This window comes from Elephas maximus, chromosome 10 (assembly GCF_024166365.1).
Source record: "Elephas maximus indicus isolate mEleMax1 chromosome 10, mEleMax1 primary haplotype, whole genome shotgun sequence".
In the NCBI taxonomy this organism is placed as follows: domain Eukaryota; kingdom Metazoa; phylum Chordata; class Mammalia; order Proboscidea; family Elephantidae; genus Elephas; species Elephas maximus.
Genome location: NC_064828.1, coordinates 60952601 through 60964868, shown reverse-complemented (window position 1 = coordinate 60964868; position 12268 = coordinate 60952601).

Sequence of the window (12268 nt, the reverse complement as noted above, 5' to 3'; positions counted from 1 at the left end):
TGAAAACAATGTAGGGGAGTAGGAAGGATTCCTGGGAGGATGCACAAGCTTACTGTTGCGTAGTGACTGTCCTTGTAGCTATTTTACATGTGAATTGCTTTGTGCTCCTCCGACCCTCCTTTTCAAGGCAGTTTTTGACCAATAGATCCATTTTGTAAGGGTTTTCAAAACCATTTTCTTGCCTTATTTCTATGGCAGAAGAGATTTATCGGCCAGCTGTTGTTATTATTTGCTTCCCTCTTCCTTTTTTTGTAAAAGCATCTTGATTTCTTTTGGGAAACTATTTTCCCTTATTTCAAACGGTCATAGTGGATTTAGTTACCTCGGTTCCAGGGCTTTTCTGGCCAACAGATGGACATGGGACCTAAGCTCAATCAGACTGTTCCTGAAATTTGAATATTTAGTGAAGTGACACAGGAGAGGAATTGATTGAGTCTGATTTACTCATATCATGGAGCCATGAAGAGTCTCTCTGTTTTTTCTGTTCCCTGTATCTCCAGAACAGTCTTGATCCCTGAACTTTCCAAGATGTGGTTTTTCCAGTTTTCCTTCAATTTTGTGAGTTGTTTCATCCATATATGTCCATAAAATTACCTATGTTTATAAATTATCAAGAATGGTGGCAATCAAATATCATAAACTTTTTTTGTTAGAGATTGTTTAAAACCTTAAAAACAAATGAACAATAAATCACAAGCTTTGCTTTAATAAGGCATCAATTTCTGTTTTCAAAAGATCACTTCTTTTGTAATAAGCATGTATGGATTTTCATACAAAGACAGAGTGGATCACTGAGTCACAAAGGCTCAGAGAGGCTTTGAACTAGAAAAGCAATGTGCTGTGGTTGTTACGGGTACAGGCTTTCTAGGTGCATGGATGGAGTTCAAATCCTGGCTCCACCATTAGAAGCATTATGACCCTAGATAATTTCCTTTGCCTCCTGGTTCCTCCGTTTCTTCATGTGTAAAATGTGAAGAACATAATTCACGTGATGTGCTTAGAATAGTGCCTAGCACAGGGTAAGAACACAATACATAAATATCACCTCCATGCTACTATTTTATGTCAAAACTTGATTTTTAGCTTGTTGGAAGCAAAAAGACCTGATTTTAGCCATCTTTATATTCCTACTTGTGAGCCTAGTAGGAATATAAAGTACCTAGTAGGTACTTTTTTTTTTTCCATTAGCTACACTGTGATAAAATATTCTGAGATTTGTTTTTATACGTGTATTATTGTTTTATTGATATCCACAAAGAGCCCTGGTGGTGAAATAGGCTGCTCAGCCAGATCTCGAACAGTACCTGAGCCAATTCTTTTATCCTTCTTTCTTCTTTCTCTCCTTTCCCTCCCCCAGCCCATCCCTGCCTCCAAATAACATCCTGATGTTAGCTGCCCAAATGGTTAAGTGTTAACCAATGTTTCCTCTAAGACTGTGGAAAACAAGTGATATTGATCTAAGCCTATCAAATAAGACCAAGGTGCCAGCTACCCCCTGAGGTGATGGGATAATGGCAGGAAAAGATCAACATGTTTGAGATAACGACCACCGAAACCAAACAGAAGAAAGAGAGTGCACATTCCACAAGCCCCTAAAACTTATGGCCCCTTTTCCCTTAAAAACCCGAGCTGATCAGTAGTCTGGGGAGACAGACGAATTTAGGAGGAGGTCATTCCCCTCTGTCTCCATATACCGGTATATCTAATAAAGCTCTTGCTACCCACCTCACCCCTGTCTCAAGAATTGGCTATTTGCCGCAGGAGGCTTTAACTCATGAAATTGCGGTAACAGTGGTGCAGTAATTAAGGGCCCAGCTGCTAACTGAAGGTTGGTAGTTCAAACCCACCAGCTATTCTTTGGGAGAAAGATATGGCAGTCTGCTCCCGTAAAGATTACAGCCTTGGAAACCCTACAGGATAGTTCTACTTACACTATAGAGCCTCTGTGATTTGGAACTGACCTGAGAGAACACAACGACACATAGAAGCTTGGTATAATTATAACATCATTGAGAACTTAGAAGAGTCTAAACCTGCTATACATCTCCAGACCAATAAAATCAGATGTTCTGGGGATGGAACCTGGACATCAGCATTTTTCTATAGCCTCCAGGTAATACTAATGGGCAGTCAGAACTGAATCACTGCTGTTTGAATTCCCTTAGACCATCCTAGTAAGAAACTGGTAGATCTGAAAAGTATAGATGCCCCCTCCCATTGAAAAAAAAAAAACATTAAGTGTATATAATTTTAGAATTGAGATTTTCAAATCTTGACATGAGAATTTTTGAATTTTTGGCTAAGTAGTCTGATCACATGGTCTGTTCTTAACATTAAAAGAACATGGAAATACAGCTCAGGAAAAAGGCTGTTTTCTTTGTTTCAGCTATTTCTCCTCCCTGTGTTTTTAATCCTTTCATCGTCAATATATAAGAAACTGTGGTTTTATTGTGAGCAGATGGAATTTGGGGAGAGGAATTTACTAGAGAATTTATTGTACTTTTGCAGTTTATGATATCTATGTGACATAGATGCCTTCTTAGGAGACCAAGGCCTGTACATTATCTGATTGTATTTTATAGACAATATAGTTTATAACTGGCCCTGAAATTCTGCAATCCAAATAATTTCTGTTTATATTTATATTCTTCCAAGACCCTTGAGGGCATAGCTTTAGGTAAGAAAGGAGAGAAAGTTCATATATACGTGCAATTAAATAATTTGTTTCTATTGTTCCCATTCGGAATCAAATTGACGACACTGGGTTTTTTTGGGGTTTAGTGTATATCAAGCCTTAACCACTTAATATTTTCAGCTATTAAAGACAGCTATCATCTTCCCTCTAAATCTTCCCTTCACTCGGTAGACATGGGAAGTTCCATATATGACATGGTTTCATAAACATTTAGCAAGCTCACTATCCCGGCTTCTCGTAGTAGCTGACATTGACCAAGCATCCACTATGTGTCAGTCACTGTATTAAATTCTTTAATATGTATTAAATCTTTTAATCTTCATTTCAACCCTGTAAGGGAGTATATATACATATATATATATATATTTGTTGTTGTTGTTAGGTGCCCTCTAGTTGGTTCCGACTCATAGCAACCCTATGCACAACAGAATGAAACACTACCCGGTCCTGCACCATCCCCACAATCATTGCCATGCTTGAGCTCATCCTTGCAGCCACTATGTCAATCCACCTCTTTGAGGGTCTTCCTCTTTTCCGCTGACCCTGTACTTTCCAAGCATGATGTCCTTCTCCAGGAACTGATCCCTCCTGAAAACATGTCCAAAGTATGTAAGACGCAGTCTCGCTATCCTTGCTTCTAAGGAGCATTTTGGTTGTACTTCTTCTAAGACAGATTTGTTCATTCTTTTGGCAGTCCATGGTATAGTCAATATTCTTTGCCAACAACACAATTCAAAGGTGTCAATTCTTCGGTCTTCCTTATTCATTCTCCAGCTTTCACATGCATATGATGCTATTGAAAATACCATGGCTTGGGTCAGGCGCACCTTAGTCTTCAAGGTGACGTCTTTGCTCTTCAACACTTTAAAGAGGTCCTTTGCAGCAGATTTACCCAATGCAATGCGTCTTTTGATTTCTTGACTGCTGCTTCCATGGCTTTTGATTGTGGATCCAAGTAAAATGAAATCCTTGACAACTTCAATCTTTTCTCCGTTTATCATGATGTTGCTCATTGGTCCAGGTGTAAGGACTTTTGTTTTCTTTATGTTGTGGTGTAATCCATACTGGAGGCTGTGGTCTTTGATCTTCAGTAGTAAGTGCTTCAAGTCCTTTTCACTTTCAGCAAGCAAAGTTGTGTCATCTGCATAACACGGGTTGTTGATGAGTTTTCCACCACTCCTGATGCCCTGTTCTTCTTCATATAGTCCAGTTTCTTGGATTATTTGCTCAGCATACAGATTGAATTGGTATGGTGAAAGAATACAACCCTGAAGCACACCTTTCCTGACTTTAAACCAGTCAGTGTCCCCTCGTTGTGTCCGAACAAGTGCCTCTTGATCTATATAAAGGTTCCTCATGAGCACAATTAAGTGTCCTGGAATTCCCATTTCTTCGCAGTGTTATCCATAATTTGTTATGATCCACACAGTTGAATGCCTTTGCATAGTCAATAAAACACAGGTAAGCATCCTTCTGGTATTCTCTGCTTTCAGCCAGGATCCATCTGACATCAGCAATGATATCCCTGGTTCCGTGTCCTCTTCTGAAACCGGCCTGAATTTCTGGCAGTTCTCTGTCGATATACTGGTGCAGCCATTTTTGAATGATATTCAGCAAAATTTTACTTGTGTGTGATATTAATGATATTGTTCTATAATTTCCACATTCGGTTGGATCACCTTTCTTGGGAATAGGCATAAATATGGATCTCTTCCAGTCAGTTGGCCAGAAAGCTGTCTTCCATATGTCTTGGCATAGACGAGTGAGTACCTCCAGCACTGCATCCCTTTGTTGAAACATCTCAATTGATATTCCATCAATTCCTGGAGTCTTGCTTTTTGCCAATGCCTTCAGAGCAGCTTGGACTTCTTCCTTCAGTACCGTTGGTTCCTGATGGTATGCTACCTATTGAAATGTTTGAACATTGACTAATCTTTTTTGGTATAATGACTCTGCGTATTCTTTCCATCTTCTTTTGATGCTTCCTGCATAGTTTAATATTTTCCCCATAGAATCCTTCACTATTGCAACTCGAGGCTTGAATTTTTTCTTTAGTTCTTTCAGCTTGAGAAACTCTGAGTGTGTTCTTCCCTCTTTGTTCTCCATCACCAGCTCTTTGCACATGTCACTATAATACTTCACTTTTTCTTCTCAAGCCGTCCTTTGAAATCTTCTGTTCAGTTCTTTCACTTCATCAATTCTTCCTTTTGCTTTAGCTGCTCAATGCTCAAGAGCAAGTTTCAGAGTCTCCTCTGACATCCTTCTTGGTCTTTTCTTTCTTTCATGCCTTTTCAATGACCTCTTGCTTTCTTCATGTATGAAGTCCTTGATGTCATTCCACAACTCGCCTGGTCTTCGGTCACTAGTGTTCAATGCATCAAATCTATTCTTGAGATGGTCTCTAAATTCAGGTGGGATATTCTCAAGGTCGTATTTTTGCTCTCACGGACTTGCTGATTTTCTTTAATTTCAGCTTGAACTTGCATATGAGCAATTGATGGTCTGTTCCACAGTCGGCCCCTGGCCTTGTTCTGACTGATGATATTGAGCTTTTCCATCGTGTCTTTCTACAGATGTAGTCAAGTTGATTTCTGTGTGTTCCATTTGGCGAGGTCCATATGTATAGTTGCCGTTTATATTGGTGAAAGAGGGTATTTGCAATGAAGAAGTCGTTGGTCTTGCAAAATTCTATCATTCAATCTCCAGCATTGTTTCTATCACCAAGGCCATATTTTCCAACTACTGATCCTTCTTCTTTGTTTCCAACTTTCACATTCCAATCACCAGTAATTATCAATGCATCTTGATTGTATGTTCAATCACTTTCAGATCGCAGCAGCTGATAAAAATCTCCTGTTTCTTCATCTTTGGCCCTAGTGGTTGGTGCATAAATTTGAATAATAGTTGTATTAACTTGTCTTCCTTGTAGGTGTATAGATATTATCCTATCACTGACAGCATTGTACTTCAGGATAGATCTTGAAATGTTCTTTTTGACAATGAATGCAACACCATTCCTTTTCAAGTTGTCATTCCCAGCATAGTGGACTATATGATTGTCCAATTCACAGTGGCCAATACAAGTCCATATAAGCTCACTAATGCCTAGGATATTGAAGTTTATGCGTTCCATTTCATTTTTGAGGTTTTCCAGTTTTCCTAGGTTCATACTTAATACATTCCAGTTTCTGATTATTAATGGATGTTTGTAGCTGTTTTTTCCATTTTTGGTCGTGCCACATCAGCAAATGAAGGTTCCAATAGCTTACTCCATCCACCTCATTAAGGTCCACTCTACTTTGAGGAGGCAGCTCTTCTCCAGTCATCTTCTGAGTGCCTTCCAACCTGGGGGGGCTCATCTTCCAGCACTGTATCAGACAGTGTTGCACTGCTATTCATAAGGTTTTCATTGGCTAATGCTTTTCAAAAGTAGACTGCTGGGTCCTTCTTCTTAGTCTATCTTAGTCTGGAAGTTCAGCTGAAACCTGTCCTCCATGGGTGACCCAGCTGGTATCTGAATACCAAGTGTCTGTCAGTTTGTCCTACTGAGAGGGCTGTGTGTTGCTGTGACACTGGAAGCTATGCCACCAGTATTCAGATACCAGCACAGTATATGTATATGTATACATGTATACATGTGTATGTGTGTACATGTGTATATGTATATATACATATGTATTTTTTTTACGTATTAGGAAACTGAGACTCAGGTATTTTAAGACAAGTTTAGAAACCTGCTTAAGGTCATGCAATTAGTAAATGGTAGATCCTGTATTAAAATTCTGGCAGTTCTGACCCTTCAGTTTCAATATAACTGAATCTGAAAAAATACAACCAAGCTACTTATCCATTGGAGAGCATAGATAGGGGAAAGGAAAGTTGTTTTAAATTGGTTGAAGTATAAATTTTCAGTTTTTGGTATGCTATGTAAAGCAAGAATTTGTATAGTTCTTTTTCATCCCCTGAATAATTCTTGGGAACCCTTGGCAGCAATATTATGTATCTTGATTTTAATGCCTGGAGCAATGAATTAAATATAAAGTCTACAAAGCCTTATTTTGTCTAAAATATGATGTCATACTGCAATATTATTAATTCTCTAGCAAACAGTTAAAACTATGTGCATGATATAAATTTCATTTTGATCTCATTTGTGTGTGTGTCATATTTGAAAGGCAATACCTCAAGAAGTGACGTCTAATGTAGGAGTTTCAGTGTTCATTGTATCTGCAGGTTAATCTTTTCTTTAATGCCATAGATACTCACAGGCAATGAGGCGGGATAAATATATCAGTCCCAGCACATCTGAAGTAATAGACAGGGGAAGTCTGTACTCAGTGGTGCAATGTGTCAGAAGAGAACCTAAGCCAACTAGAATGTGTACCACTGGATTTGGGCAGCTTGCCAATGCTTAACACCACCAGAGAAGTGCAATTTTGTTTTAATCATCTATTTTTATATCAAGGCCAAGAGCAGCATTTCCACCAGCTTCTACTTCCTCATCAGTTACAATGGTGTGCACTCCAGAACCCTCAGCTCAGGGAGCTTGTGCATATTAGTACAGCAGCAAAATATATTTGTTCATCTTTGTAAGGTGGGACAGAGAGATAATTATGGAAGCAAGGACTAGATAGGTGTTTCCAAACCTTTCAGTTCTAGAGCATGCCAGCCTAAACATAACATTTGAATGATGATGTCAAAATACAGAAAAACAGTGATATTTTGTGATCAGCAGCTTACAGTAGATAAATTATGGAGGTTGGAGATGCATTTTTTGTAAAGATGAAGTCATTTAGGTCCAGCCTACACTCTGAAATAATTATCAAAGGCAGCATCTTAAGTAAAAATAGAGGCGAAAATGTCCACATCCACTCTTGTTGGGACTAAGCTGTTGAGACTGTCCAGTTTTTTTTTTTTTTTTTTACACTGAATTGATTGGAGAAAAAACTGTTACTTGCACTTTGTGCACGTGCAACCAGAATTAAGGGTTACAAGGTATATTTCAAAGAGCAATTCTGTCACAGCTTATAAAAACTTGAAGAAAATGGGGTCAACAAAAATATATTGACTTTTTCTCCTGATTCCATCACATCTTTTGCATAATTTCCTTTTCTCATCACTCTGATATAATGTGTCTCATGCATAGTTCAGATCTTTCATTCAAAGTCATCTTGACCTTCCTGCCCCACATTCTTTACTTCTGATAGAAATTTATTCATAAATCTTAGCCAAGTAATGCCATTAATAAGAATAATAACAATATAATACAAAACAGCACTTGTTATCATTTATTGGCTACTGTCACAGATTGAATTGTGTCCCCCCAAAATATCTGTCAACTTGGCTACACCATGATTCCTAGTGTTGTGTAATTGTCCACCATTTTGTCATCTGATGTGATCTTCCTATGTGTTGTAAATCCTGTCTCTACGATGTTAATGAGATGGGATTATCGGTAGTTATGTTAATGGGGCAGGACTCAATCTACAAGATTAGATTGTGTCTTGAGCCAATTTTTTTTGAGATATAAAAGAGAGAAGCAAGCAGAGAGACATGGGGACTTCATACAAACAAGAAAGCAGCACCAGAAGGAGAGCATATCCTTTGACCCGGGATGCCTGCATGGAGAAGCTCCTAGTCCAGGTGAAGACTAATGACAAGGACATTCCCCTAGAGCTAACAGAGAAAGAAAGCCCTCCCCTGGAACTGGCATCCTGAATTTAGACTTCTAGCCTACTAGAATGTGACAGAATAAACTTTTGTTTGTTAAAGGCATCCACTTGTGGTATTCCTATTAGAGCAACACTAGATAAGTAAGACAGCTACTTATTTGTTTTAGGAGTTCTGGTGGGTACTTGGGAAGCTCTAGTAGCGCAGTGGTTAAGAGCTATGGCTGCTAACCAGACAGTTGGCAGTTTGAATCCACGAGCTGCTGCATGGAAACCCTATTGGACAGTTCTACTTTGTCCTACAGTGTCGCTATGAGTTGGAACCGACTTGAGGGCACCTGATAACAACATCAATGGGTGTTTAACAATATTATACCATGTAGTCCTCACAAATGCCACTGCCTCCTTACATCTCTTCTGAAATTAATAAATTTTATATAATTTGGGAGCCTATAGTCTCTCTTTTTTCTATCCTTAATAACAAAATTTATGAAATGTCAAATAATTTTAAAAGCAGATTTTTTTTTCCATTGGTCATCTTCAGTTTTTGTAATTTCTAATGTATATTTTGTTTTAAAATTAATCTTGACCCATGGCTATTAAAATCATGGGCTATGAACCATGGATGTCAGTAGTCCAGTCATCTGTTTGATGTTTGAAGAATTTTCACTATAGCATTCCAGGGAAGTAGTTATCCACGTTTGCTTCAGCACCTTGAAGATGAGGAGTTCACTACCTCACAAAAGTAATCTCAGCTATATTGCTTAATGTCGTTCTTTATGTTGTGCATGTATCTGGTTCTGTTTTCCTTCTATGATACATAGATTAAAACCTCATCCACTTTACAACATTTGAGATATTTGAAGATGGCTATCATATCTCCTCCCTACCCCCATAGTTTTTTCACTTTTCTAGGATAAACATGACCAGTTCCATGTATGACATGGTTTCGTAAACATTTGGCATACTCACTATCTTAGTTACTGTCCTCTGAATACTGTCCAATTTCTCCATATGTGTGGTAGACATGGAAATGTTCTGCTCAGATATCTCTTCAATCTGCTACCCAGGTGAGGGGAATATGGCCAGTAGATAGCCTCAAAGCTCTTAGAGGCCTTCAGGGTCTACCTCTGCTGGTTAGTACTGCCTTAACCAAAGTCACGCTTTTTCCAGAAAAAGATTTATTGTCTTTTTTTCGCAATTAGGTAATCCGCCCCCCTCCCCGAATTTTTTGCGTAACATGTAAAATAAGGGATCAATACTCTATCACACACTCACGTGCACACTTACATATATATATCTATAAAAAAAATACATACACATATACATATAATATATGCAATTTATTGAAAAAGTGTTTATTCCTCACAAATTTGCAATACCAACATTGATTTTTAGCTTTCCGAGGATTCTCTCTTAATAATAAACAGCTGTTAATTTTATCGAATATTCATTGTTCCTAATAACATGATCATATTTTCCTTCTTTGATTTGTTAATGTGGTAAATTCCATTGACTCAATTTAATGCTAAACCTACTTTGCATTATTAGAAATAACTAAACATGTTTATGATATATTATCTTTTTTTTATAATTTTTATTGTGCTTTAAGTGAAAGTTTACAAATCAAGTCAGTCTCTTACACAAAAACCCATATACACCTTGCTGCATACTCCCAATTACTCTCCCCCTAATGAGACAGCTGACCCTTTCCCTCCACTCTGTCTTTTCGTGTCCATTTCACCAGCTTCTAATCCCCTCCACTCTCTCATCTCCCCTCCAGGCAGAAGATGCCAACATAGTCTTAAGTGTCCACCTGATCCAAGAAGCTCAATCCTCACCAGCATCCCTCTCCAACCCATTGTCCAGTCCAACCCATGTCTGAAGAGTTAGCTTCGGGAATGGTTCCTCTCCTGGGCCAACAGAAGGTCTGTGGGACATGACCACCGGGGTCCTTCTAGTCTCAGTCAGATCATTAAGTCTGGTCTTACGAGAATTTGGGGTCTGCATCCCACTGCTCTCCTGCTCCCTCAGGTGTTCTCTGTTGTGTTCCCTGTCAGGGCAGTCTTCGGTTGTAGCCAGGCACCATCTAGTTCTTCTGGTCTCAGGATGATGTAGTCTCTGCTTCATGCGGCCCTTTCTGTCTCTTGGACTCATAATCGCCTTGTGTCCTTGGTGTTCTTCATTCTTCATTGGGTTGAGACCAATTGATGCATCTTAGAAAGCTGCTTGCTAGCATTTAAGACCCCAGATGCCAGTCTTCAAAGGGGGATACAGAGTGTTTTCTTAATAGATTTTATTATGCCCATTGACTTAGATGTCCCCTGAAACCATGGTTCCTAGCCCCCTGCCCCTACTACACTGGCCTTTGAAACATTCAGTTTATTCAGGAAATTTCTTTGCTTTTGGTTTAGTCCAATTGTGCTGACCTCCCCGGTATTGTGTTCTGTCTTTCCCTTCACCTAAAGTAGTTCTTATTTACAGTCTAATTAGTAAATGCCCCTCTCCCACCCGCCCTCCCTCCCCTCTCCCGTAACCACAAAAGAATGTTTTCTTCTCAGTTTAAACTACTTCTCAAGTTCTTATAATAGTGGTCTTATGCAATATTTGTCCGTTTGCAACTGACTAATTTCACTCAGCATAATGCCTTCCAGGTTCCTCCACGTTATGAAATGTTTCACAGATTCCTCACTGTTCTTTATTGATGCATAGTATTCCATTTTATGAATATACCATAATTGATTTATCCATTCATCCATTGATGGGCACCTTCGTTGCTTCCATCTTTTTGCTATTGTAACCAGTGCTGCAATAAACATGGGTGTGCATATATCTGCTCGTGTAAAGACTCTTATTTCTCTAGGATATATTCCAAGGAGTGGGATTGCTGGATCCTATGGTAGTTCTATTTCTAGCTTTTTAAGGAAGTGCCAAATCGATTTCCAAAGTGGATGTACTATTTTACATTCCAACCAGCAGTGTATAAGTGTTCCAGTCTCTCCACGGCCTCTCCAACATTTATTATTTTGTGTTTTTAAATTAATGCCAGCCTTGTTGGAGTGAGATGAAATCTCATTGTAGTTTTGATCTGCATTTCTCTAGTGGCTAATGATCATGAACATTTCCTCATATATCTGTTAGCTGCCTGAATGTCTTCTTCAGTGAAGTGTCTATTCATATCTTTTACCCATTTTTTAATTGGGCTCTTTGTCTTTTTGCAGTTGAGTTTTTGCGGTATCATGTAGATTTTAGACATCAGGTGCTGATCAGAAATGTCATAGCTAAAAACTTTTTCCCAGTCTGTAGGTAGTCTTTTTACTCTTTTGGTGAAGTCTTTGGATGAGCATAAGTGTTTGATTTTAGGAGCTCCCAGTTATCTAGTTTTTCTTCTACATTCTTTATAATGTTTTCTATACTGTTTATGCCATGTCTTAGGGCTCCAAATGTTGTCCCTATTTTTTCTTCCATGATCTTTATTGTTTTAGATTTTATGTTTAGGTCTTTGATCCATTTTGAGTTAGTTTTTGTGCATGGAGTGAGGTATGGGTCTTGTTTCATTTTTTTTGCAAATGGACATCCAGTTATGCCAGCACCGTTTGTTAAAAAGACTGTCTTTTCCCCATTTAGCTGTTTTGGAGCCTTTGTCAAATATCAGCTGCCCATATGTGGATGGATTTATGTCTGGATTCTCAATTCTGTTCCATTGGCTAGAATTTTGTTGACGATTTTTGCATCTACATTCATGAGGGATATAGGTCTATAATTTTCTTTTCTTGTGGTGTCTTTACCTGGTTTTGGTATCAGGGATATGGTGGCTTCATAGAATGAGTTGGGTAGTATTCCATCCTTTTCTATGCTCTGAAATACCTTTAGTGGTAGTGGTGTTAACTCTTCTCTGAAAGTT